This window comes from Phoenix dactylifera, chromosome 12, assembly GCF_051530095.1.
Source record: "Phoenix dactylifera cultivar Ajwa chromosome 12, Ajwa_hap1_PhDact_Kaust_v1.1, whole genome shotgun sequence".
In the NCBI taxonomy this organism is placed as follows: Eukaryota; Viridiplantae; Streptophyta; class Magnoliopsida; order Arecales; family Arecaceae; genus Phoenix; species Phoenix dactylifera.
The window spans coordinates 12,519,160-12,541,536 of NC_143201.1; the positions used below are offsets into that span (position 1 = coordinate 12,519,160).

The 22,377-nt window shown below is 47.2% G+C and overlaps 1 long non-coding RNA gene and 1 pseudogene across 1 annotated transcript; one reads left to right on the forward strand and one right to left on the reverse strand.

Annotated features, from left to right (window-relative positions):
* Window positions 1–356: 356 nt before the first annotated feature.
* Window positions 357–5,678, reverse strand: LOC120111862 (uncharacterized). The gene is made up of 3 exons (XR_005513271.3): window positions 5,116–5,678; window positions 4,773–4,946; window positions 357–697 (listed from the first exon to the last, which is right to left on the reverse strand). It is a non-coding gene; the product is annotated as an uncharacterized LOC120111862 (long non-coding RNA).
* Window positions 5,679–8,606: 2,928 nt separating this feature from the next.
* LOC103721884 (uncharacterized protein At4g14100-like) lies at window positions 8,607–22,220 on the forward strand (annotated as a pseudogene).
* The last annotated feature ends 157 nt before the right edge of the window (window positions 22,221–22,377 follow it).

The window sequence follows — 22,377 nt, forward strand, 5'->3', positions numbered from 1 at the left end:
CCCGCCTGCAAATGCTTGTTATAGTTTAGATTTTCTGTAATATCAAAATTTTACACTTCAAACATTTGTTTGCATTTATTTTCTTTTCTTTGATTTTATTTTTGAGTGCAAAGGTTGCCTGAAACGGATGGTGAGGTAAAGTGGCATGGCTTGTATGCCATGGTAGGTGACTTTTTTTAATATTTCTTTTTAGAAGGTAGCTTGATGGAAGTTATTGATTGTTTTGAGATATATAAGTTGGGGGACTTTAAAACTCTTTAAAAGTTGCTTAGCTTTTGAGTGCATGACTTCCAACTTGAGTTGCATGCTTTGAACATAATATGAGAACTACTTCGAGTGTTCACTGTTCAAACATTATAATTCGTTAGCCAATCTGTAGGTTGATTTCCCTAACTATGATTTGCAACTTTCAGTATCACTGAAATTTAAATAAAAAATGCTCGCTTGGCATGCATCTTGGAGCTGTTTATACTTTCTGCATCTTTTTCGATGGATTTAACTTTAGAACCATGTAGAACTTTAGAAGTAGACCTCACTTTTTATTCTTTAAACCAGATGATGAATACAAAGTCCTCTTCGATTCAAAGCTCAAAAGCTCGAATGAGCCTCCTAAAGTTGAGATCAGAAGCAACTTCATGTCTGGCCCTCTTGGATTGACTTTGTTTCCACATTGTATGTCGCTGCGATAGGATGGTGCCTGCCACAATTACGAGTGATTAAGCGGTGCACCCGGTTCCAATGTCATAACGTAATTTGTTTCTCCTTTTCCATCACCATCTTCGTGTTGGAGAGAGCATCATTACCATTTTACATGTAGAATTTGGAAGTATGATTGTATGTGATCAATGAGATGATCAGTGTGGTGAGATCAACAACAACGAAAATTTGGCTCAACTTTGTCATCAAAGACAAACAAAACGTTTTAATTGGATGCAAGCTCCACTTAAAATCCCAATGTATGAGGTAAGGAGAGCAAATTGAACAAAATTAAGGCCACCAAAATGTACTTCAGCAAATTTAGATTTAATTTTTAAAGACTCAAATGCAACTCAAACTTGATTGAATTTGAATCTGGCCAGACTAGGGCCGATAATGGGTATGATAAAAACTGACCACATATGTTTCCATATCTGTATTGGATTCGGATAGCAATTCTGAAATCCAATCGAATCCTCATCCAAATTTAGAAAAGTTCTCTGGAATGAACTATATAACCACCAATTTGAACCAGATAATTATGTTTGAATACGAAACCTCAACCATCAGGCTACAACATCAATCTCAATCTAATATGAGTTGTTTATTTTATTTATTCATATGAACTCAAGTGTTTATGGCATATTTTTCCTAATGATGACATCCAAAGGGTGCAAGCATATCTAACTACCTGGCAAGGCCGGGATGAGATAATGATGGAGAGGTTTCTAGCCAACCATCCTCAATTAACTAAGATGATAACTTAGAGGCTAAAGCCTTAACACCCTCTTGATTCCTTCTAGGAAAATAGATCAAGTAATCCTGAGTATAGTTCAACATGGGACATAAAAAGCCCCATAAGCTGAATCAGACAAGCATGGGCTAGGATAGGTTGGATGGTTGTCAAGGATAGGCTGAATGAAAATCAACTGCCATGAATTTGAGATCGATCAAATACGATGAACCATGGAATTTCTTCGGCCTAGCAGGAGGGTCATGACAAGGTACAAGATCTATAGTTTCCAGAACGTGGGGAGTAGAGAGTGGTTAGGGCAGTTTCCAAGGAGTGGAGATTGGAAGTGAATGTAGGTCGACACTAAAAATGAGCAGTTACTATAACTTCTACAATGTTATGCATAAATAGTAGGATGTAACGTTGAGGAAAGGACCTTTTCACCTATCAAACATCTATCATTGATTTTATCTTTATCTTCATCTTTATCCTTGCATTTATCCTTAATTTACTTATTTTAATTAACCTAGTTTATCCGTAGTTCTAGGAGTAGAATCATAGCTCCGGCTACAGCCTATCTCCTCTTTGGAGTAACCGGTATTATAGTAGTGAATGTTCTTGAAGTTTAAGACATCAGGACCGATGGTACCAACCCTTTACACTCTCTTCTTTTCAATTTGTGATACTGGCGGTATGCCCAAGCACTTGTATGAACCTGTTAGAAACGTGCATACTGTTTTCCTACCAGCGGAGAATCCAATAGCTAGCATCAGATAACTAAATAATCATTTGAGTATATTGTAATATTTTATATTTCAATCATTATTTTTTCTAAAAAATAAATTCTTTTCACTATGATAAAAAATAAATATATTTTATTTTATTCTTTATGATATTTTGAAAGCTTTATTATTAAAACTATTCAAAATATTAATAACTTTTATGTATTCTTAATTAATATATAATTTTTCTTACAAGCTCTCTACCAGTAGATAATCTATGATTATTTTCATTTATGTTAGAATTAAAAAGTAATAATTTATAAAAAATATTAACATTTTTATATTATGTTTTATTTTACATAATTTTTGATTTTTAATACATTAGAATAAATCCTATTAGACCAATGTGCTAAACCCTTAGCCAGGTTGGCCTTTGTGTGAGTTTAATAACTATGCCTTAGACCCTTAGTGACCTGTATGTTGCATGTAATCTGTATAGTGCATTTTATCTCCACCCTATATTAATATATAATTAGTGTTACTTTTCATTATTGAATCTACTAAAAATTCAATTTATACAGCAATAATATCCAACTTATATCTGTATTATGATAGAAAAATATGGATATAAACTAAGAACAAACTTGTATACGTATCCATTCAAACAAATATGGATATGCCTAGTGTTTGATTCATATCCATATTCACTTAGAACAAATATAGATACTACTTTTTTTTTTGGTACAATGACGGCTCACACGCTACGAGTATAGGTGCAGCCAATAAAATCAGATATAGATACTAATTTGTTAACTGTTTAATATCTCTATCTGTATCCATAAAGGTACGGGACCTAAGCCATGTTTCCATGACATGCCCTCATATGTGGAGAGGGCATTTGGTTCCATCATAAATATCAAAATCTATGATCTTAAATTTTAAGAAAAGCATAGCATTAGGGAAGAGATATCAACTCGCAGATATGAACTCATCATTTTGTTTTATAGTCCTTTGGGTGTTGGATTTTGTCACGCAATTGAAAATACTAATTGTGAAAGGCTGGACTGGGGCTGACGTAATCAGAGAAATGGTGAACATTGAATTGGTTAAGGAATGGGAGCACAGTAAGCAGTATGATGTGGCATTAATATTGATAGAAAGGTTGGTTAGGTTTATGAGCTACTGCAAAGCAAAGATAATAAGCTCCAAGTGTTTCGTATAGGGCGTACAGGTGCTAGCCAAGGTTTTTCTATAATTCCTCTGCATCATTAATTGTGTGATAGGGTAACAGAAGGGGTTTGGTGTAAGGTTGTGATTGAGAATGATGATGGTTTGGTTAGGATTAGGGAAGATTGTGTGTGAATTATGACTAGTCATTGGAAGCTAGAGTATTGGTTATGTTTGTGGATATATTACTAGCCACACCATTGAGATATCATTGCATTGGATCATAGTCAATATGGGTAGAAGGTAGAATAGACGGGCATTAAAATATGCGAGGAAAGATTGTCGATCCATGGTAGAGGAGATTAAAGGGCAAATTGGTTCAGATTCCATGTTTTGAACCAAGCAAGCTCAGAATCGGATCAAGATCGAGTTTTGTTCTTTCCATAATGGTAATCGGAGCTCTCAAAGGCCCAGAATGATTCAAATCTATATGGATCTCAACAAATAGCAATAATGTGACTTATAGTCATGCTGGTTATAGCATATATAAAAATCATGCTAAGCCTGAGCAATCATAATAGTCAATCATAGATCAAACAACCCAATTGAGACCCTATAGAGCACTTGATCAATAAGCAACAAATCCAAGCCATAGATCAAGCTTGACAGAGTCACCCTATGTTCAGTGTGGGTACTGTAGCTAACTAGCATGACTATTAGTCACACCAAATACTGTAGGGAGAAAGGCTAAGCCAAATCTATTCTAACTTGGGCCCACCATGATGGGGCTAGACTTGTTTGCTGATACAGCATGATTATTGATCGTGTTGGTTAATAGAGGATCTTTTTTTTTCTTATGCAAAAACCTACAAGTTCGGCATGTCCTAGAGCTTAGTGATGCTTTAGGGGTGTGGTAAACTATATGAGCATGGTTTTATCTTAAGGTAGGAAAAAAGGTTTGATGCTTTTAATGCTATTCTTTGGTTATGGAAACACAAGAGTACGCCTACTCATCTCAAGGGTTTAGGGTAGAAGATAGGACTGCAAGGGATGATACATTAGCCTATGATTTGTTTTGCTTTTAGAGGTTTAAATGTCCAAACAAACAAGCAAGAAGGCTAGCAATCAAGTAAACTAAGAATTAAAGCATGAAGTCATGACTATCAAGTAATCGTCTACTCTAAACATATAAACATAAATATGCATAGCTATATAAATATGCTATGAATCTAAGCTATCATGATAATGCCATAATGCTACTAAATATGGTATGCAAGGAATGTATAAACTAAGCATGGCATGTAACGCCTATATCATATGACATGTATCAACTAAGCAGAATATGTATCATGGCATATTTCAACAAAACTAAGCATGAAATGTCTCAAGTAAACTAAGTATGCAACTATAAAGCTAAACAATAGTAATATAGGGAAGCTAAATACTAGACTAACCTAGACATGAAGATCTGTTATTAAGCATGGTAGAAACAAATAAGGCATCTCCAAGCAAAGCATGCAGAGTCTATTTCGAGCATGCATTCAATCCTAATCTATGAGAGGGACTTGAGATCTATCTCTCAACACTTATTTCCTCTTTTCTCCTTCTTCTTGAATGTTCTTTTCGACCTTCAACAAAAAATAGAAAAAAGTTAGCACAGAAGGACACCAAGAGAAGTAAAAAGAGGTACTGCTACTATAAGCTATAAATAAAGAAGCAAAAGCCTTAATCTACAAATGAAAGGAAAACCTAGACTATCCTCTAGGCTTAGATGCAAGATTTTTCTCATGGAGTCACCCTTTTGTTTGTGGCTCTCCTATGTCACCGGCTTATTATTTCTCAAGCAACCATGTGATACTTAGAAGCTTTGCTTGCCCACAGACATTTTTGGGTCAGCCTACCAATTTAGCATTACAAGCTAGACCTCTTAGAAAGAAGAAGGGTTTGAGAGAGAGAGTTTGGGAGAATGGAGAGTAATATTCTACTAGAAAACTCTTAGAAGCTTCTTACTTGGTGATTTTGGCTAAATAAGACCTCTCACTTCCCATTTATAGTCTCAATTATATACAATGAATGGTTAGAATTATATACAGTTGTCACAAAACCAATGGTTAGGATAATTCTAGATCCCTCTCCAGAACATTCCCACCTTCTTCCATAAAAGCCTAGAAACATTCTACAAATATCTAGCTTTCTTGTCAATTCCACTAGCTTCTAGAGAAATCCATAAGCCTCCATAACTTTAATTATTTGGAGTCCCTTTTATATGATTAAGAGACAAATTTGTGTACGAAGTATTTGATGAAATTATCAGTCTGTGATACTTAAGATCTAGGGTTTGATTTAAAGTCGCCACCTAGATAAGTTGCTAAAAATCTATCAACAAGATTAGGCTTATGCATAAGGATCTAGTTTAATGATATGAGAGTCTGTATCCCTATCACCCATTCAATAAGGAGATCTTAAAACATAATAGATCTTGTAAACTATATTGTATGCATGGCCAGAGTAGAAAAAAGATAAAAGAAAAGAGGAAGAGAAGGGGAGGAAGAGGATACAAGTATGTAGAAGCTCGGGTGTAGATGCCTAGTGCTCCTTCGATGCTCTTTCTTCCTTCCTTTTTCAAATAACGAGCGGAGGATAAAACTTTGGTAGGGAGAGGACAAGGAAGGTGGTGAGAGAGATGACTAGGTTTTGGAGAAGCTCAAAAGAAGTAAAGTTTATCTAAGGGTTTTTTTTGGTAAATTGGATAATATTATGCAAGTCTTGTACAGGTACATCCATGAGAATCAACATACAAAATATTCAAAAATTGTATGGGAGGTACTGCTGTAGAAATCTACAAAGTATTTCCTATTTAATTAACTATATAAGCTACAACCCAATCAACTGTACTATTTACTTCCCTATCAATATGTGTTGCCTAAAAAGAGAGTGGGGTAGCAAGCACTTGCCTCCAATTCTTTAATAATGGATGGTAACCAGCCTCCCAGTTGACAAATCTAAGAGCGACCTCACAACCATCAAAGAACCCCCTCTAGAATGATACATGGGGCTATTAAAATTTTTATGGCATATACCAAACCTTCCCATGCTTCTCATAGTTCTATCATTAGGAATGTAGTATCAAAAAATCGAACTCCACCCATAGCTATTAATAAATCCGTAGAGTTTCTTATGACAAAATATGATCAGGCATAAGCACTTATATTTTGAATATTGCTATCGAAATTAATCATGAGGAAAAGAGGGGAGGTGGCTCCTAAAAAAAATGAATCACCTGGAGAAGCACAGAATTTGCAATATGGGGAGCCACAAATTTCTCCTAATATCAAAGATCCTTCCATAGTAATAACTTAAATATATGCTTAAGCCTGGACACATGCCTTCATAATAATCAATCTGGTGCTTTGAAGCATATTTGCATTTGTTTTAAGCTAATCAAATATGGTAAGCTATATAACATATAAGAATACTCCCATGCCTTCATCCATTTCTTAAAGAAATCCCTTAATGACCTGTAGAAAATCATCCAGAGAGAGGGAAGGAATAATAGATGAATTTGGAAGGGGGCTTGCCTCTATACTTGGATTGCCAACCTACAGTACAAAATAATATGAGAAGTGGATTCCTCAATGTTAGGACAAAAATTGTAACGTGTTGAAATATAAAGACTTTGCCAGTGCAAGATGGTTTAACAAAGTAGTCAATCCCATGCTACTTTCCACATGAATAGAGAAATTTGTGGATTTTCCCATCCTAGCCTAATTCTAAAGAATTTCTTGTTTTATGGATTTTTTCTTATAGAAGGATTTGGAGAGAGGAGAGGGGGTATTTATAGCAAAAGATGAGAGATCCTAAGGCTAGGATTTAATGAGCAAAGTTTTCTTCAATCCTAAGACTAGGAGAGAGGAATTGAGTGGCTTAATCTTATTAGCTAAGAGGTTTGAGGAATGATTTGTGAGGTGGTACAAATAGAGGTTTGAGATGTAGGAGAGTGTCTTTCCATGGGTTATGTTTCTTTAGAGGGTCAGGACTTCATAGAGAGGAGATGGATTAGGTTAAGGGCTATAATTCAATCCAAGAGCTTTGTACACTGCGATGAACCCAGTTAGGATCATTGTATGATGACCAAATCCAAAATGAAGGATAGTCACTATATCATAACCATTAGTTTTCAAGATTATATTCGTCCATGTGGTGGTTCATGGATTAAGTTTCCTAATGATATAGGTGATCATATGTTAACTAATCGCACTCGAAATTTTAGACTCGTAAATTGAGTCCAAGTCTTGTTATACTTAGCACAACCCGCTCATGTTATCAGTCAACAAATTCCATGCACCCTTGCCTTTTGAGATATCAATTTCTTGTTAGCCGAGTTTACAAAAATTATCTATGTTTCTTTGGAAGAAAATTGATATTCCAATCATCTTGCAGAAAACCAAATAATTGTTTTGTAATGGTTTTCCAAATTGGTTTTGAGATCTAGCTTGGTCTTAAGACGTGGGAAAAATTATCCTGACGTAGTAACCTGACTCATCTTACCTTGTTTAGGCTAGGAATAGGTTAGGAATTTTCAATTTTGGTTTTTTTGACCCAAATTTTGAATAGGTTTAATATGGTCAGAGCTTTAACGGAACTCGAGTCATATCTCTATTGGATTGAGACTACATATATTAGATTAAATTATGAACAATCTTACTTGTCATGATTGACTAATCCTCTTTTGATATAAAAAATCAGATTAATTTTTTAGTCAAGTGGGTCATATAATGTTTTATTGATTCACAAGTGAGTACCAGTTGAAGGATCTTGACTCGATATCAGGTTGGGTTAGGTATTCCTCCTTTGGAAGGTCTAGCTATCTCCTCAACTAAGCAATGTAAAAGTTTGCGTAAAATCAAACCTCATTGCCATGTTTTGGACGGCTCGAACCATGTCCACTATGTCCATTGAGTGGAAGTTTTGCTAAAAATTATAGCCATGCAATGAAGGAAGATCGAGGGTAGAAGAAATAGGGACTTGGAGAAACAGCCAGAAATTCAACCTTTTGTTCAAAAAGAAAAACAAAACAAAACAAAACGCAAAAAAACTTTTGTTGGAATTCTCGTGGCTATTAAAAAAAAGAAAAGAAAAAACTGATTCATAATAAGAGGTTGCCAGATATCAGTGCCATTTTGTCCTTTCGGGAAACTAAAATAAGAAGATACAGAAGTGAGCTGGATTTATTGAAATAAAAGAGAGGATTATTTTAGCTTCAAATCTTACTACAGTGACCTAACTGTTGAAAGTCTTTTCGTTATTATCCACGAAGACTAATCAATAGTCTGGGAAGAGAGAGATTGCCCCTTTATGCATAAATAGATTAAAGGTCAAACTCCAATGCCCAGAGTATTGAGACCACACAATCCTCCACCATGGCCCCAAACTACTCAATCCTCCCACCCCTAGTTCTCCTCCTCTTCCTCTCCATCCCCATCCCCTTATCATCGGCAACACCACCCACAAGACCACCAAGAACAGCATCATCTACAGCATCAGGAACGGAGCCCACCCCCCGCCCATGGCCCCTCTAATTCCACGCCCTCCTCTTCATGAACTACAGCGGCGCCCTTTCCATGATCGACCTCTGGTACGACTGGCCCAATGGCCGCAACTTCAACATCATCCAGGCCCAGCTCGACGGCCCACCTCTCTACGACCTCGAGTGGAACAACGGCACCTCCTTCTTCTACACTCTCTCCTCTCCATTGTCCTGCCGCTCCACGCAGCTCGACGTCGGCATCCTACGCCCCAATTGGCTCGCCGGCGCCACCTACCTCGGCCAGGAGTACGTCGATGGATTCCTCTGCAATGTGTGGACCAAGGTTGATTTCATCTGGTACTATGAGGATGCTGCCACCAAGCGCCCTGTGCAATGGGTCTTCTACTCAGGTAACAAAATGAGGTTGATTTCTCACAGTATGCCACGCTGTGAATCAGTTTCTTGTTCTTTTTCCTGCCTCGTTGCTTCGACAAGTTGATCTCGAACTGATCAGAACTACAATAACCTCATCTATCTATCTATCCCTTGGCAATTTGTTAGAGGTCGTATTATCTTGGGCTCTTCGAATTCTGCCTCCTCTCCTATTGTTGCTGGAAATTGGACCCAGGGGCGGCCGTCGGCTGAGGAGGAGGAGCTCCGGCGCTTCGGACGGGAGGCAACGGTCGGTTGGCGGGCGACGTCCTCCGGAAGACCTGCAAAAAGCCGGTGGCCGGGGTTTCCGGCGCCGGCCCTCCGATGCTTAAGTCAGAGGAGGCTAATATGTAGAAGGAGGGGGGAGATGTTTTTTCGGGCTTCAGAGTCTTTTTCTACAAGGTGGAGGGGTCCCTCTTTTATAGAGGGGTATTGTATTACCTGGGAAGTGATGGGGCAGATTGTTCTTTTTGTCATAATTGAACAGGATCATGTGCATTAATGATATCGTGAGAGATCAAACTGGAGTCAGACCGGAGCCAGTGAGTCGTCGTGGCTGATCAGACGTGGTGGAGTGGTTCAACTACCTGCCGTGGAGGCGCTGAGGTCCGTAGATGATATGAGCATTAATTGTTGAGTGAACCGGAGATCGGCAGAGGCCATACGCTTTAATGGTTGAGTGAACCGGAGATCAGCAGAGGCCATGCGCATTAATTGTAGGTGGCGAAATAGGGTATGGCCCTGACCGAATTACGGAGGGACGTGATGACAGTAGGCGAATGGAGAGATCGGGTTTTAAAAGTTGGGCTCCCAAAGGAGATTTGGTTGAGATCGGCTGCTCTGGTGGGGCGTCTTGGGAACAGGCGTCTGGTCGGGCGCCTTCTGGTCGGGTGCCGAGCCGGGCAAGTTGCCTCTAGGTCGGGCGTCTTCGGGTGAAGTGTTCGCTGATCGAGCGCCTTCTGGTCGGGCGCTGAGCCGGGCTAATTGCCTCTAGGCCGGGCGCCTTCGGGTGAAATGTTCGCTGATCGAGTGCCTTCTGGTCGGGTGCCGAGCCGGGCTAGTTGCCACTAGCCCGGGCGCCTTCTAATCGTTCCGGGGTAATCTAGTTTTTTTCCTAACACTACCCCCCGACTTTCTAGTCCGAGCCACTTGCGAGCTCGAGCGTGGGAAGTAGTGATTTAACGGCGCTCCATGTCAATTAATGCTATATTGGTAGGGGCCAGGTAATTTCGAATTTTTACGGTGCTCCGCACATTTCTAGGTGTCATTAATAGGAGAAGGTGGGACGATGCCTTTTCGTCATCTGAAACGTCCTCGTGTCGTGGGCTTATGATGGAGCTCCACGATCCGATGGGACGCCGCCTTGATTCGATATTCAAAGCGTCGATCTGAATGGGATACGCCGCTTTGAACTTCAGGAGCCGACGCGTGGCATAATCAGAACGGGAGGCAGGATTCTGTCCCACCGATCCGGACCATCGGAGAGGCCTATATAAACCCCTGATCCGGTTTCAGGGTTTCTATCTGGTTGCCATAGCCTAGTGTTTTTCCAGTACTCCCTTGTTCTCTTTTTCGGCGGCCTCCCGAAGCGGTTTACTCAGGCTCCCCTGCCGCTCGTTGTCATCTCCGGCGAGGTCTTAGTAGGTGCCTCCCCCCCCCCCTTTTCTGTCTGCTCGGAGAGTTCTTGTTTTTGGTTTTTTGGATTCTTCCTCCTTTTTGATTATTTCTTTGGGATGGGTCGTGGTCCGGATGAATTCGGATCCATTATGAGTGAGGGGGAGATGGAGATGGCTGAGGAGTGGTTTTTTCCTTAGCGAGGGTTCCATCTGGAACCTGCGGGGCCTGGTGACAGGATAACGAGGCCTCCGTCGGGTCGGATCAGAGCGTACTTGGAAACACTCTGGGCCGGCCTGCGGTTCCCCTTCCATGGATTCGTGAACGAGCTGCTGGTGACATATCAGCTTGTCCCAGCGCAGCTTGCTCCGAATGCGTGGAGGACGATAATCGGTTTCTTATCCCTGTGCCTTTTGCACGGGATACCGATCTCTGTAAATGTCTTCCGGTGGTGCTTCTTATTGAAGTCCAACCCGGGGGATAGGGAATGGCTGTACATTGCTCTTCGGAGCGGTCGGTCATTTTTTCGGGGTGCTCCGACCTCCATTCATGGGTGGAAGGAGAAGTTTTTCTTTTTGTCCTCCGAGCGGATATGGGGGTTCGACCCCAGATGGGGGCAAGCTCGACTTAAGACTGCCAACAGACTCCCAAAGTTGTCCGGGTCCGAGCAGAAGATCCCCGACGCTCTCTATGGCCTCGAGGAGAGCATTCTTCTGAACGGCCTAATAAGCGAGGATGCTTTGGTCAACGTGGGCCTGAGCTCGGCGCGCCATCAGGGTAAGGGTGGTGGTGCTCTCTTTCCCTCTTACGTTGCTTTTGCTTGTCTATTTTCTGTCGTTCTGACCTAATCCTTCTCCTGTTTACAGACGTCGTGAAGATGGTGACAAAAGATGCTGCCCTTTACGCGCGCTTCCGAAAGAGGGCGGCAGAAATCAGCGGACCTCGCCCGAGCCAAAGAAAAAGGCCAGACTCTCCGGACCCGAGACGAGTGCGGCCCAGGTTGGGCCTTCCAGGCCTGCGGCCCAGGTCGGGCCTTCCAGGCCCGCTCAAGAGGTCCCGAGCACCGATCATAGGGGCTCGGGATCTGCGGAGGCATCGGCTATGTTGGCCTGCCCGGTCCCCATTTCTCAGCGCCGTGGTCGACATCCCGTCGAGCAGAGGCGCTCGGCTTCCGAGCAGCGACGCTCGGATCCTGAGCCAGGGAGCAGCCAGGAGAGGAGGCCTTACCTCCCCTCGTGGGAGGTTTTTGAGGGCGACTCGGCCCTTGACAATCCTGCCATGGCGCGGCAAGTTTTTCACGTCGCGCTGCTCTCGGCCGACCAGGCCAAGATCCGGTCGCAGAGCTACAACAGCTTCATAGATGGGGTCTACTGCTCCGCAGTCCGGGCAAGTTCGCCTTTGAATTTTTGTTTCCATCTTTTGATTTTTAGTCGTGACTCATTTCTTCTATGTTAACAGGGTCTCAACGAGATCGAGACTCTGATGCACATTGCATCAGACTATCGAGATCGGGGCCGGCGATACCAACGTGGGTAGGAGGAGACCGAAAAGAAACTTCGCCAGGCCGAGGTGAGGCTTGGCGAGGTTGAGCTCTTGCAAGAGGAACTGCTCGCAAGAGTTGAGGCCGTCGAGGGCGAGCTCCAGTCGCGGACCGAGGAGCTCGAGGGGGAGAAGGGCGCGCACGCCTTGGCTAGGTCGGAGCTGCGCGCCGCCGAGTCGCGTTTGAGCAAGGCCCAGTCGGCGCTTGCTGCGTGCGAGCAGGAGGCGGAGGGCGCGAAGCTCAGGGCTGTGGAGCTCGAGGGCTGCGTGGAGAGGGCCCAAGAGGAGGCTCGACACGCAGCTCAGCATGGGGTCGAACTCTTCCGAGAATCGAAAGAGTTTCACGATCTACTGGAGGAGGAAGCTGTGAATGGGCTCGTCCGTGGCTTCGAGGACTTCGGTAATCAACTAAAGCGGCTCTACCCCGAGTTTGACCTTAGTCTGCTCCAGCCTGGGGCAGGAGTCGAAGGGCTCGAGGCGCCTGAAGACCCGGCTGGGGTCGAAGCTCAGGCGACCAAGGAGGGTGAGGCACCCGCCGAGGGTGATCCAGAAGGAGCTTTCGATGCCGCCCTCCGAGCTGCCGATGTCGCTCAGGCCGAGACTTCCACTGCGCCCGCCTCCTAGGTTTTTGTTTGCCCCCCCTTTTTGTTTTTGTTTTTCTGTGTAAGCAAGGTCGGCTCTTTAAAGTGTATGGCCGAACCTCAATCTTGTACTTAGCCTTCGGGCTTTTATTAATGGAAATTTCTTTTTTTTTTTCTAAACTTGTGTTTGTCCTGAGTTTGTTCTGAATCTACGTCGGTGCTGTCTTTTCCTTCTATGTAAATTTTCGATCAGTTAAACTAGTCCCCTTTGATAAGTTTTTCGGGCTCGGCCGAGCCCCGTTCGCGCTTGTTAAGCATAGGCCAACTAGGGGGCGTTTCGATGTTTTTGAGCTCGACTTTGAGTCTTGCCGAGCCCCTGAGCTCGGAGTCGAATCCCGCCGAGCCCTAGGACTTAGGATCCAATTTTTCGAAAGTTTTGGCCGTCTTTGAGCTCGGCTTTTCGGATATAGATTCGCAAGAATTTCGGAGTCAGACCCCGCGGGATCGTGAGTCAGAATTCTGCTATCGTTAAGGCTTTGGTGGTGATTAACCCCGAATTCGGCTGGTATACCAATTGGTAGAACCGAAACATAATGACTCGAATGTCTGGGCTTGAGGTCGTTGCCGCAAGTGTGCAGCGGCCTAGACCGACATTTAAAGTCGGCCGAGTCTTTATTCAGGGATCTGCATAGATCAACTTGTAGACTGGCGGTGAAGGCATGCCTGAGGTCGGAAGACCTCGGCTTATGGCTGGCTTGAATGAATATTTCGATCTTGGTCGGAGGCTCTTCCGAGCTCAGTCGGGACTTTGTCGAACATTATAGTGTAAGCAAGTAAATGCAATAACATAGCTGCTGGGCGAGGAGTACCTTTCGCACCATTGAGAGTTTGCTCTGCGGTTAGCCGACCCCGCTCTGTAGTTAGCTCTTAGAGGCGCTTTGGCCTAGAGACGATGCTTCCGCGAGTAATGTCATCAGTGGGAGGACGAGGGGGGGCTTTAGTCGGAGCCTTGCGTCATGGCGTAGCCCGCTCCATGCTCGTTCCTTGACTTGTATTCAGCTTGGCAGGGTACCCGACCTTGGTCGGGAAGATCCTGAGCTCAGCCAAGATTTTATCGACTGTCCTGGTGCATAAGGTAAATGCAATAATGTAGGTGCTCGGGGAGGAGTACCTTTTGCACCGTCGGAGCCGAGCACTTCAGGTTGAGATAGCCGATTCCGCGCTGCGATCGGCTTCAAGAGGCATTCTTTGGCCTGTAACCTGCTTCCGCAGGTGATGACCTCTGTAGGTCGAAGAGCCCGCAAAGGTCCCAGCTCTTGTCTTTCCGTAGTTGGAGAAAATCGCTGTCAACATTTGTAGTTCCGGCTTTTGCCGAAGGATGAATGAGGTTGAAGGTGCTCGGGCTTGTTGTTGACCCGATGACGCTTCCCGAAGTCGAGGGAGTTTGAGACTCTACTGTCGACTCGAGGCATCCCGAACTTCGTCGAGGAATCATGCGCAAGGTCGAGGGGTCTGGGAACGCACTGTCGACCTGCGACGCCTTCCGAGGTCGAGGGAGTTTGGGACTCTACTATCGACTCACGGGGCATCTCGAACCTTGTCGAGGGATCGTGCGCAAGGTCGAGGGGTCTGGGACCGCACTGTCGACTTGCGACGCTTTCCGAGATCGAGAAAGTTTGGGACTCTACTGTCGACTCATGGGGCATCCCGAACTTTGTTGAGGGATCGTGCGCAAGGTCGAGGGGTCTGGGAACGCACTGTCGACCTGCGATGCTTTCCGAGATCAAGAAAATTTGGGACTCTACTGTCGACTCACGGGGCATCCCGAACTTTGTCGAGGGATAGTGCACAAGGTCGAGGGGTCTGGGAACGCACCGTCGACCTGCGACGCTTTCCGAGGTCGAGGGAGTTTGGAACTCTACTATCGACTCATGGGGCATCCTGAGCTTTGTCGAGGGATCGTGCGCAAGGTCAAGGGGTTTGGGAACGCACTGTCGACCTGCGACGCTTTCGAGATCAAGGAAGTTTGGGACTCTACTGTCGACTCACGGGGCATCCCGAACTTTGTCGAGGGATCGTGCGCAATGTCGAGGGATCTGGGAACGCATTGTCGACCTGCGATGCTTTCCGAGATCGAGGGAGTTTGGAACTCTACTATCGACTCCGGGGCATCCCGAGCTTTGTCGGGAGATCGTGCGCAAGGTCGAGGGGTCTGAAAACGCACTGTCGACCTGCGACGTTTTCCGAGGTCGAGGGAGTTTGGGACTCTACTATTGACTCACGGGGCATCCCGAACTTTGTCGAGGTATTTGAGGAAGATCGAGACCGAGCTCGATAGTGGCGCAGCGGGGCGCTTCAGGCTTAACTGGAGCATTTGAGATTTGCCGATCAGTAGAGCGTCTGAACTTTGTCGAGCAGCCGAACGTTGTCGGGCATCCGATCTTGGTCAGGCATCCGAGCTTTGTCGGATATCCGAGCTTGGTCGGGATTTTCTAGGATTTATGAGTGTCCCAGTGTCAGGAGTATGAAATAATTAATGGAGAAGCATAAACAAATCATAAATGGATGGAAGTCCCCTCAAGAGTCTCCAATTTGTAAGCTCCGGGCCGCTGGACTCGCGCGACTCGGTAAGGTCCTTCCCAGTTCGGGGCTAGCTTCCCCTGCTCGATGGGCTGAGAAGCCTCAGCTCTCCTGAGGACGAGATCTCCCACCTTGAAGAGCTTGGCTTTTACTCTGGAGTTGTAATACTACGTTGTTTTCTGTTGATACCTCGCCATACGAACCTGGGCCGCCTCCCTGGTCTCCTCAATGAGGTCCAGATTTTCTCTGAGTTGGGACGAGTTGGAGGTTGCATTGTAGTGTTTAACCCTTGGCGAGGGGAGCCCAATTTCCAGAGGAATGATAGCTTCTGTTCCATATGCCAGGTTAAAGGGGGTCTCGCCGGTGGGAAGCCGAAACGTTGTTCTATAGGCCCAAAGGACATTGTAGCGGTCTTCAACCCATTGCCCCTTGGATCGATCCAGCCTGGCCTTGAGCCCTTGAAGGATGGTGCGGTTCGTCACCTCGGTTTCTCCATTTGTCTAAGGATGAGCAACAGAGGTGAAGCGGTGGTCGATGCCGAGCTCGGAACAGAACTCTCTGAAACGGATGCTGTCAAACTGACGGCCGTTATCAGATATAAAGATGCGGGGAGTCCAAATCTACAGATGATCGATTTCCAGACGAAGTTCTGCATTTTCTGCTCGGTGATCCGGGCCACCGGTTCAGCTCGACCCACATGGTGAAGTAGTCGATGGAGACGACCAGAAATTTTCTCTGCCCGGTCGCTAGGGGGAATGGCCCCAGGATGTCGATGCCCCACTGGGCGAACGGCCAAGGTGAACTGATCGAAGTCAGCGGGGCCGAAGGTCGGCGCTGAATGTTGGCGTTTCGCTGGCATCGGTCGCACCTTCGGACAAAGTCTGTTGCGTCCTTCTGGACGGTGGGCCAAAAGTATCCTTGGCGCAAGATTTTATGGGCCAGTGCTCGGCCTCCCAGATGGTTCCCGCATATCCCTTCATGAACCTCTCGCATAGCATAGTCAGCTTCTGACGGGCGGAGGCACCTGAGGAGAGGAGAGGTGAAAGACTTTCGATAGAGCTTGCCTTCATATAGTATGAACCGGAAAGCTTGGTGCCTGATCCGGCGAGCTTCGAGCTCGTCGTTGGGGAGGACTTCATTTTGTAGATAGTTGACGAGCTCATCTATCTAGCTTGGCTCGGTGTCTATGCACATGGCTGGCTGAGGTTCTTCTGTGCTGGGTGTTCGGAGATATTCGAGCACCGTCGCTTTGGGGAGCTCGCTCATGCGGGAGGTCGCCAATTTTCACAGCTGGTCGGCCCTGAGATTCTCCGTTCTAGGGATGTAGTGAATGTTGAAGGTGCTTATGGTAGAGGTGAGGTCTCGCACCTTTTGGAGGTAATTCTTCATCGACAGCTCTTTTGCTTCAAAATCTTCCAGAACCTGGCTCACGACCAGTTGTGAATCACTGAAGACCTTCAGGTCTTCTACCCCCAGGTCCTTTGCCAACTTGAGCCCGGCAATAAGCGCCTCGTATTCTGCCTCATTGTTTGAGGCTGGAAATTCGAGGCGTAGAGCCTGCTCGGCGACAACTCCATCCGGGCTGGTGAGGATAAGACCTGCTCCGCTACCCCTCGAGGTCGAGGAGCCATCCACATATAGGACCCATGGCTGCCCCGGGGTCTCTTTTGTTGGCATGAGTGGGTGCTCGGGGTCGTCCGACAAAGTGCACGCCACGATAAAATCAGCAAGCGCCTGAGCCTTGATTGCCGGCCTCGGACGATAGTTGAGGTTGAACTCCCCGAGCTCGACTGCCCACTTGACAATCCTCCCGGCACGGTCTGACCGTTGTAGAATCTGCTTCATTGGTTGGTCGGTCAATATGGCCACTGTGTGGGCTTGGAAGTAGGGTCGGAGCCTCCGAGCCGAGATGATCAGGGCGAAAATTGTCTTCTCCAGTTTTGAATATCGGGTCTCAGCATCTCTGAGGACCCGGCTGGTATAGTAAACAGGCTTTTGAAGCTTGTCCTCCTCTCGGACTAAGACTGAGCTTACTGCGACTGGGAAAATAGCTAAGTACAGGTAGAGGAGTTCACCCTGCTGGGGTTTGGTGAGCAGCGGCGGAGAGGCGAGAAGATGCCTAAGCTCTTCAAAAGCTTGTTGGCACTCCTCCGACCAAAAGAAGTCTTTCGGTCTCTTGAGGATCTTGAAGAATGGGAGGCACCGCTCGGCCGACCTGGAGACAAATCTTCCTAGAGCCGCTATCCACCCGGTGAGCCGCTGTACCTCCTTGACTGTCTTTGGTGGCACCATCTCCTGCAGTGCCCGGATCTTCTCGGGATTTGCTTCAACTCCACGCTGGGTCACTATGAAGCCCAGAAATTTGCCCGAGGTGACTCCGAACGCACACTTTGCCGGATTCAGCTTCATTTGGTACTTCCTGAGCTTGAAGAATGTTTCATTGAGGTCAGCTACATGGTGCTCGGCTGTCCTACTTTTTACCAGCATGTCGTCCACATAGACCTCCATGTTTCGGCCTATTTGGTCCTTAAAGATCTGGCTGACCAGTCTTTGATATGTGGCTCCTGCATTCTTCAACCTGAACGGCATCACCTTGTAGCAATAAGTGCCCTTGTCAGTGATGAAGGCTGTCTTCTCCTCGTCTTTTGGCGCCATTCGGATTTGATTGTATCTCGAGAAGGCGTCTATGAAGGTTTGCAGTTGATGTCCCGAGGTAGCATCCACGAGCTGGTCGATGCTGGGGAGGGGGAAGCTATCCTTCGGGCAGGCTTTGTTCAGGTCGGTGTAGTCCACGCACATACGCCACTTCCCATTGGCTTTCTTCACGAGGACCACACTAGCGAGCTAGTCCGGGTAGGAGACCTTCCGGATGAAGCCAGCCTCGAGGAGTCTGTCTACTTCCTCGGTTGCTGCTTGCTGTCGTTCCGGGGCGGAGCCCCGCTTCTTTTGCCTCACGGGTCTGCTGGTTGGCTTCACCTGGAGCCGGTGGACCATGACCTCGGGATCGATTCCAGGCATGTCGGCGGGCGACCAGGCGAAGATGTCCTTGTTGGCCCGGAGAAATCCGACCAGCTGCTCCTTTTCGAGCGAACTCAGGTCGGAGCCGACCTGCACGGTTAGCTCTGGGCAATTTTTCTGTAAAGGAACCTGAGTAAGAAGCTCACCAGGTTCTACTCGCTTTTTCCAAGGGTGATCCCGCACCTCCAAGGTTTCGATGGGCAGCGTGCGGTCCATTGCTTGAGTTGGCACCTCGGCCGGTACCTCCTGTCGGTCTGATGCTCCGGTCGGTCGCTTCGCTTTGTAGGCCGCCGTGTAGCATTGCTTGGCTATCAGCTGGTTCCCACGAACTTTACCTACTCCTTGGTCGGTGGGGAACCGCACGAGCAAGTGGTAGATTGAGACAACGGCTCGGAGGGCATGCAGCCCTAGTTGTCCAAGGATGGCGTTGTAGGCTGAGGGCAGGCGGACTACAAGGAAGTCCATCTTCACGGTGCTTTCTTGGGGAGCGAGCCCGACCGTGACCAGGAGGCCAACTTCGCCCTCCACCGGGATCGAATCCCCGGTGAATCCGACCAGCGGAGCATTCAGTCTCCAAAGCTGGTTTTCTGCCATCCCCATCTTTTGATAGGCATCATAATACGAAATGTTTGCCGAGCTTCCATTATCAACCAGGACGCGTTTTACATCAAACTTATTTACAATCATAGAGATTACCACCGCATCGTCATGGGAGGTTTCGACCCCTTTCAAGTCCTCATCCGAGAACGAGATGGATTCAGAAGTGCGCAGGCGCTTCGGGGGGTCCCTCTCCTCGGCTAATCCTCCGACCGAGGTCCCTTCGATGGTGTTGGTGCCTGCGATGGGTCTATTGGCATTTGAAGCTCCTGGCTGCTCGGCATTTTCTGCTGGCCTCTTTTTCTCGCATCGGTTTTGTATAAACCAGTTCAGTACTCCGCGACGGATGAGTGCCTCGATCTCGTTCCGGAGCTGGAAGCAATCCTCTGTGTTGTGGCCGTGGTCTCGGTGGAAGCTGCAATACTTCCTAGGATTGCGGTAGGCTCCAGGATCTCTTATCGGTGATGGAGGCCGGAAATAATCCCGGCCCTCGATCTCCATGAGGATCTCCGTCCGGGGAGCGTTGAGGGGAGTGTAGTTTTCATACCTCCCCGGCGGAACTCATGGCCGTGTTGGAGACCTCGGTCGGGGTGGGGACCTTGGTCTGCACTGTCCCTGCTGCTGGGGTGGGCTCCTTAACCGTTGCAAAATTTTGTTTCGGCAGGGAGATGGGCTTCGCTGACGGCCGCGCTCCTCGCGGCGCTTCTTCTGCTTCTTTGAAGCCAACTCGGACGCACCCCGCCTGGAGGAGATGGCCTCCTCGGCCTTTGCGTACTTCCGAGCTCGGGCCAGCATTTCGGTGAAGTCAGCAGGGAAACTCTTCTCGATGGAGAAGAGAAATCTATAGGAGCGAGCTCCAGTCTTCAGCGCCGACATGGCTATCGACTAGTCGAGCTCGCGAACTTCCCAGGTTGCAGTGGTGAAGCGGTCGAGGTACTTCCTAAGAGATTCACCCTCCCGCTGTTTGACGTCCAGGAGGGAGTCTGACGTTCGCCGCTGGCGCCGGCTGGCAGCGAAGTTGGTAGCGAACTGCCTGCCGAGCTGTTCAAAGGAGGAGATTGTGCCCGGCTTTAGCCCCGAAAACCAGAGCCGAGCAGTTCCTCTAAGAGTTGCTGGGAAGGCCTTGCAGAGCACAGCCTCCAAAGACCCTTGCAACGCCATAAGGGCTCGATAGCTCTCCAGATGATTGAGGGGGTCGGTGGTCCTGTTGTAAGGCTCTACTTGGGGCATCTTGAATCTGGGCGGAACCGGCTCGTCCTCGATCTGGCGGGATAAGGGGGACTTCGTTGTGAATTCGAAGTCACCCTCACACCTTACCCTTCTGCCATGGAGTGCCTCAATCTGGCGCTCAAGATTCTCGACCTTTCTGTCGAGTTCCCTAACCTGGGGAATTGCCACAGTAACCTGCTCCGATTCACGGCGGTCCGGGGCTGACTCAGCTTCCGAAAACTGTGGCCTCCTGTCTGTGCTCCTCCCCGGCAATTCTCTCCGGAGAGACGCTCGTTCTTCATTGTTAGCCCTGGAGGAGCCGTGAAGATTCTGGCCATGGGGGATTGGGCCGGCTGGACCTGGGCCTGCGGAGGTAGCGTTGGCGGGGCTTCCTCATGCTGCAGGCTTTGGACGGCGACGGCTAGTGCCTGGACCTGCCGCACCAGGATGTTGAACTGTTCCGGCTGGACTTGAGGAGTTGGATCAGCCGGGGGTGGTGAATTCCGGACAGAGCGTCTGGGACTTATGAGAGATGCCGAGAAGCATTGGAGGCTCCTTTACTTCTCAACTTCATGGCTACGACTCGGTCCCTTCCTCTAGCGCCGACTGTTGCTGGAAATTGGACCCGAGGGCGGCCATCGGCTGAGGAGGAGGAGATCCGGCGCTTCGGATGGGGGGCAGCGGTCAGTTGGCGGGCGACGTCCTCCGGAAGACCTGCAAGAAGCCGGTGGCTGGGGTTTCCGGCGCCGGCCCTCTGATGCTTAAGTCAGAGGGGGCTAATATGTAGAAGGAGGGGGGAGATATTTTTTCGGGCTTCAGAGTCTTTTTCTACAAGGTGGAGGGGTCCCTCTTTTATAGAGGGGTATTGTATTACCTGTGGAGTGACGGGGTAGATTGTTCTTTTTGTCATAATTGAACACGATCATGTGCATTAATGGTGTCGTGGGAGATCAAACTGGAGTCAGACCGGAGCCAGTGAGTCGTCGTGGCTGATCAGACGTGGTGGAGTGGTTCAACTACCTGCCGTGGAGACGCTGAGGTCCGTAGATGACATGAGCATTAATTGTTGAGTGAACCGGAGATCAACAGAGGCCATACGCTTTAATGGTTGAGTGAACCGAAGATCAGCAGAGGCCATGCGCATTAATTGTAGGCGGCGAAATAGGATATGGCCGTGACCGAATTACCGAGGGACGTGACGACAGTAGGCGAATGGAGAGATCGGGTTTTAAAAGGTGGGCTCCCAAAGGAGATTTGGTTGAGATCGGCTGATCTGGTGGAGCGTCTTGGGAACAAGCGTCTGGTCAGGCGCCTTCTGGTCGAGCGCCGAGCCGGGCTAGTTGCCTCTAGGCCGGGCACCTTCGGGTGAAGTGTTCATTGATCGAGCGCCTTCTGGTCGGGCGCCGAGCCGGGCTAGTTGCCTCTAGGCCGGGCGCCTTCGGGTGAAATGTTCGCTGATCGAGCGCCTTCTGGTCGGGTGCCGAGCCGGGCTAGTTGCCACTAGCCCGGGCGCCTTCTAATCGTTCCGGGGTAACCTAGTTTTTCCCCTAACACCTATATCTCTCAAATGTCATATGAATGAATCCTGATCTTGGTTTTCTAACATTTGCAGGAAGAGCTGCTCATGTGATGACATTCGAGGTGGGAGCAGTGCTTGAGGATGCTAAATGGCAGGCCCCCACCTACTGTTTTGACGAGGAGGAAAAAGCGGGCGCAGAATTCCGATCCATCATTTCTGATGCTTTTCAGCAGAGAATGATGGAGAAGAGATCTCTGAGAGCTTTGATGGAGTTTTGAATGCTACAGAGCCCAGATGCTGGAACCCTTGTCTGCTCTCTCTTCTGAGCACACTAATCTCTTTTTTAATCTAATTAATGATGCATGTCCCTGTTTCATGAACAATCCTGCTCAAATCATAGCAATACTTCGCATTCGTACGTAATTGAATCGGTATAGAAACAT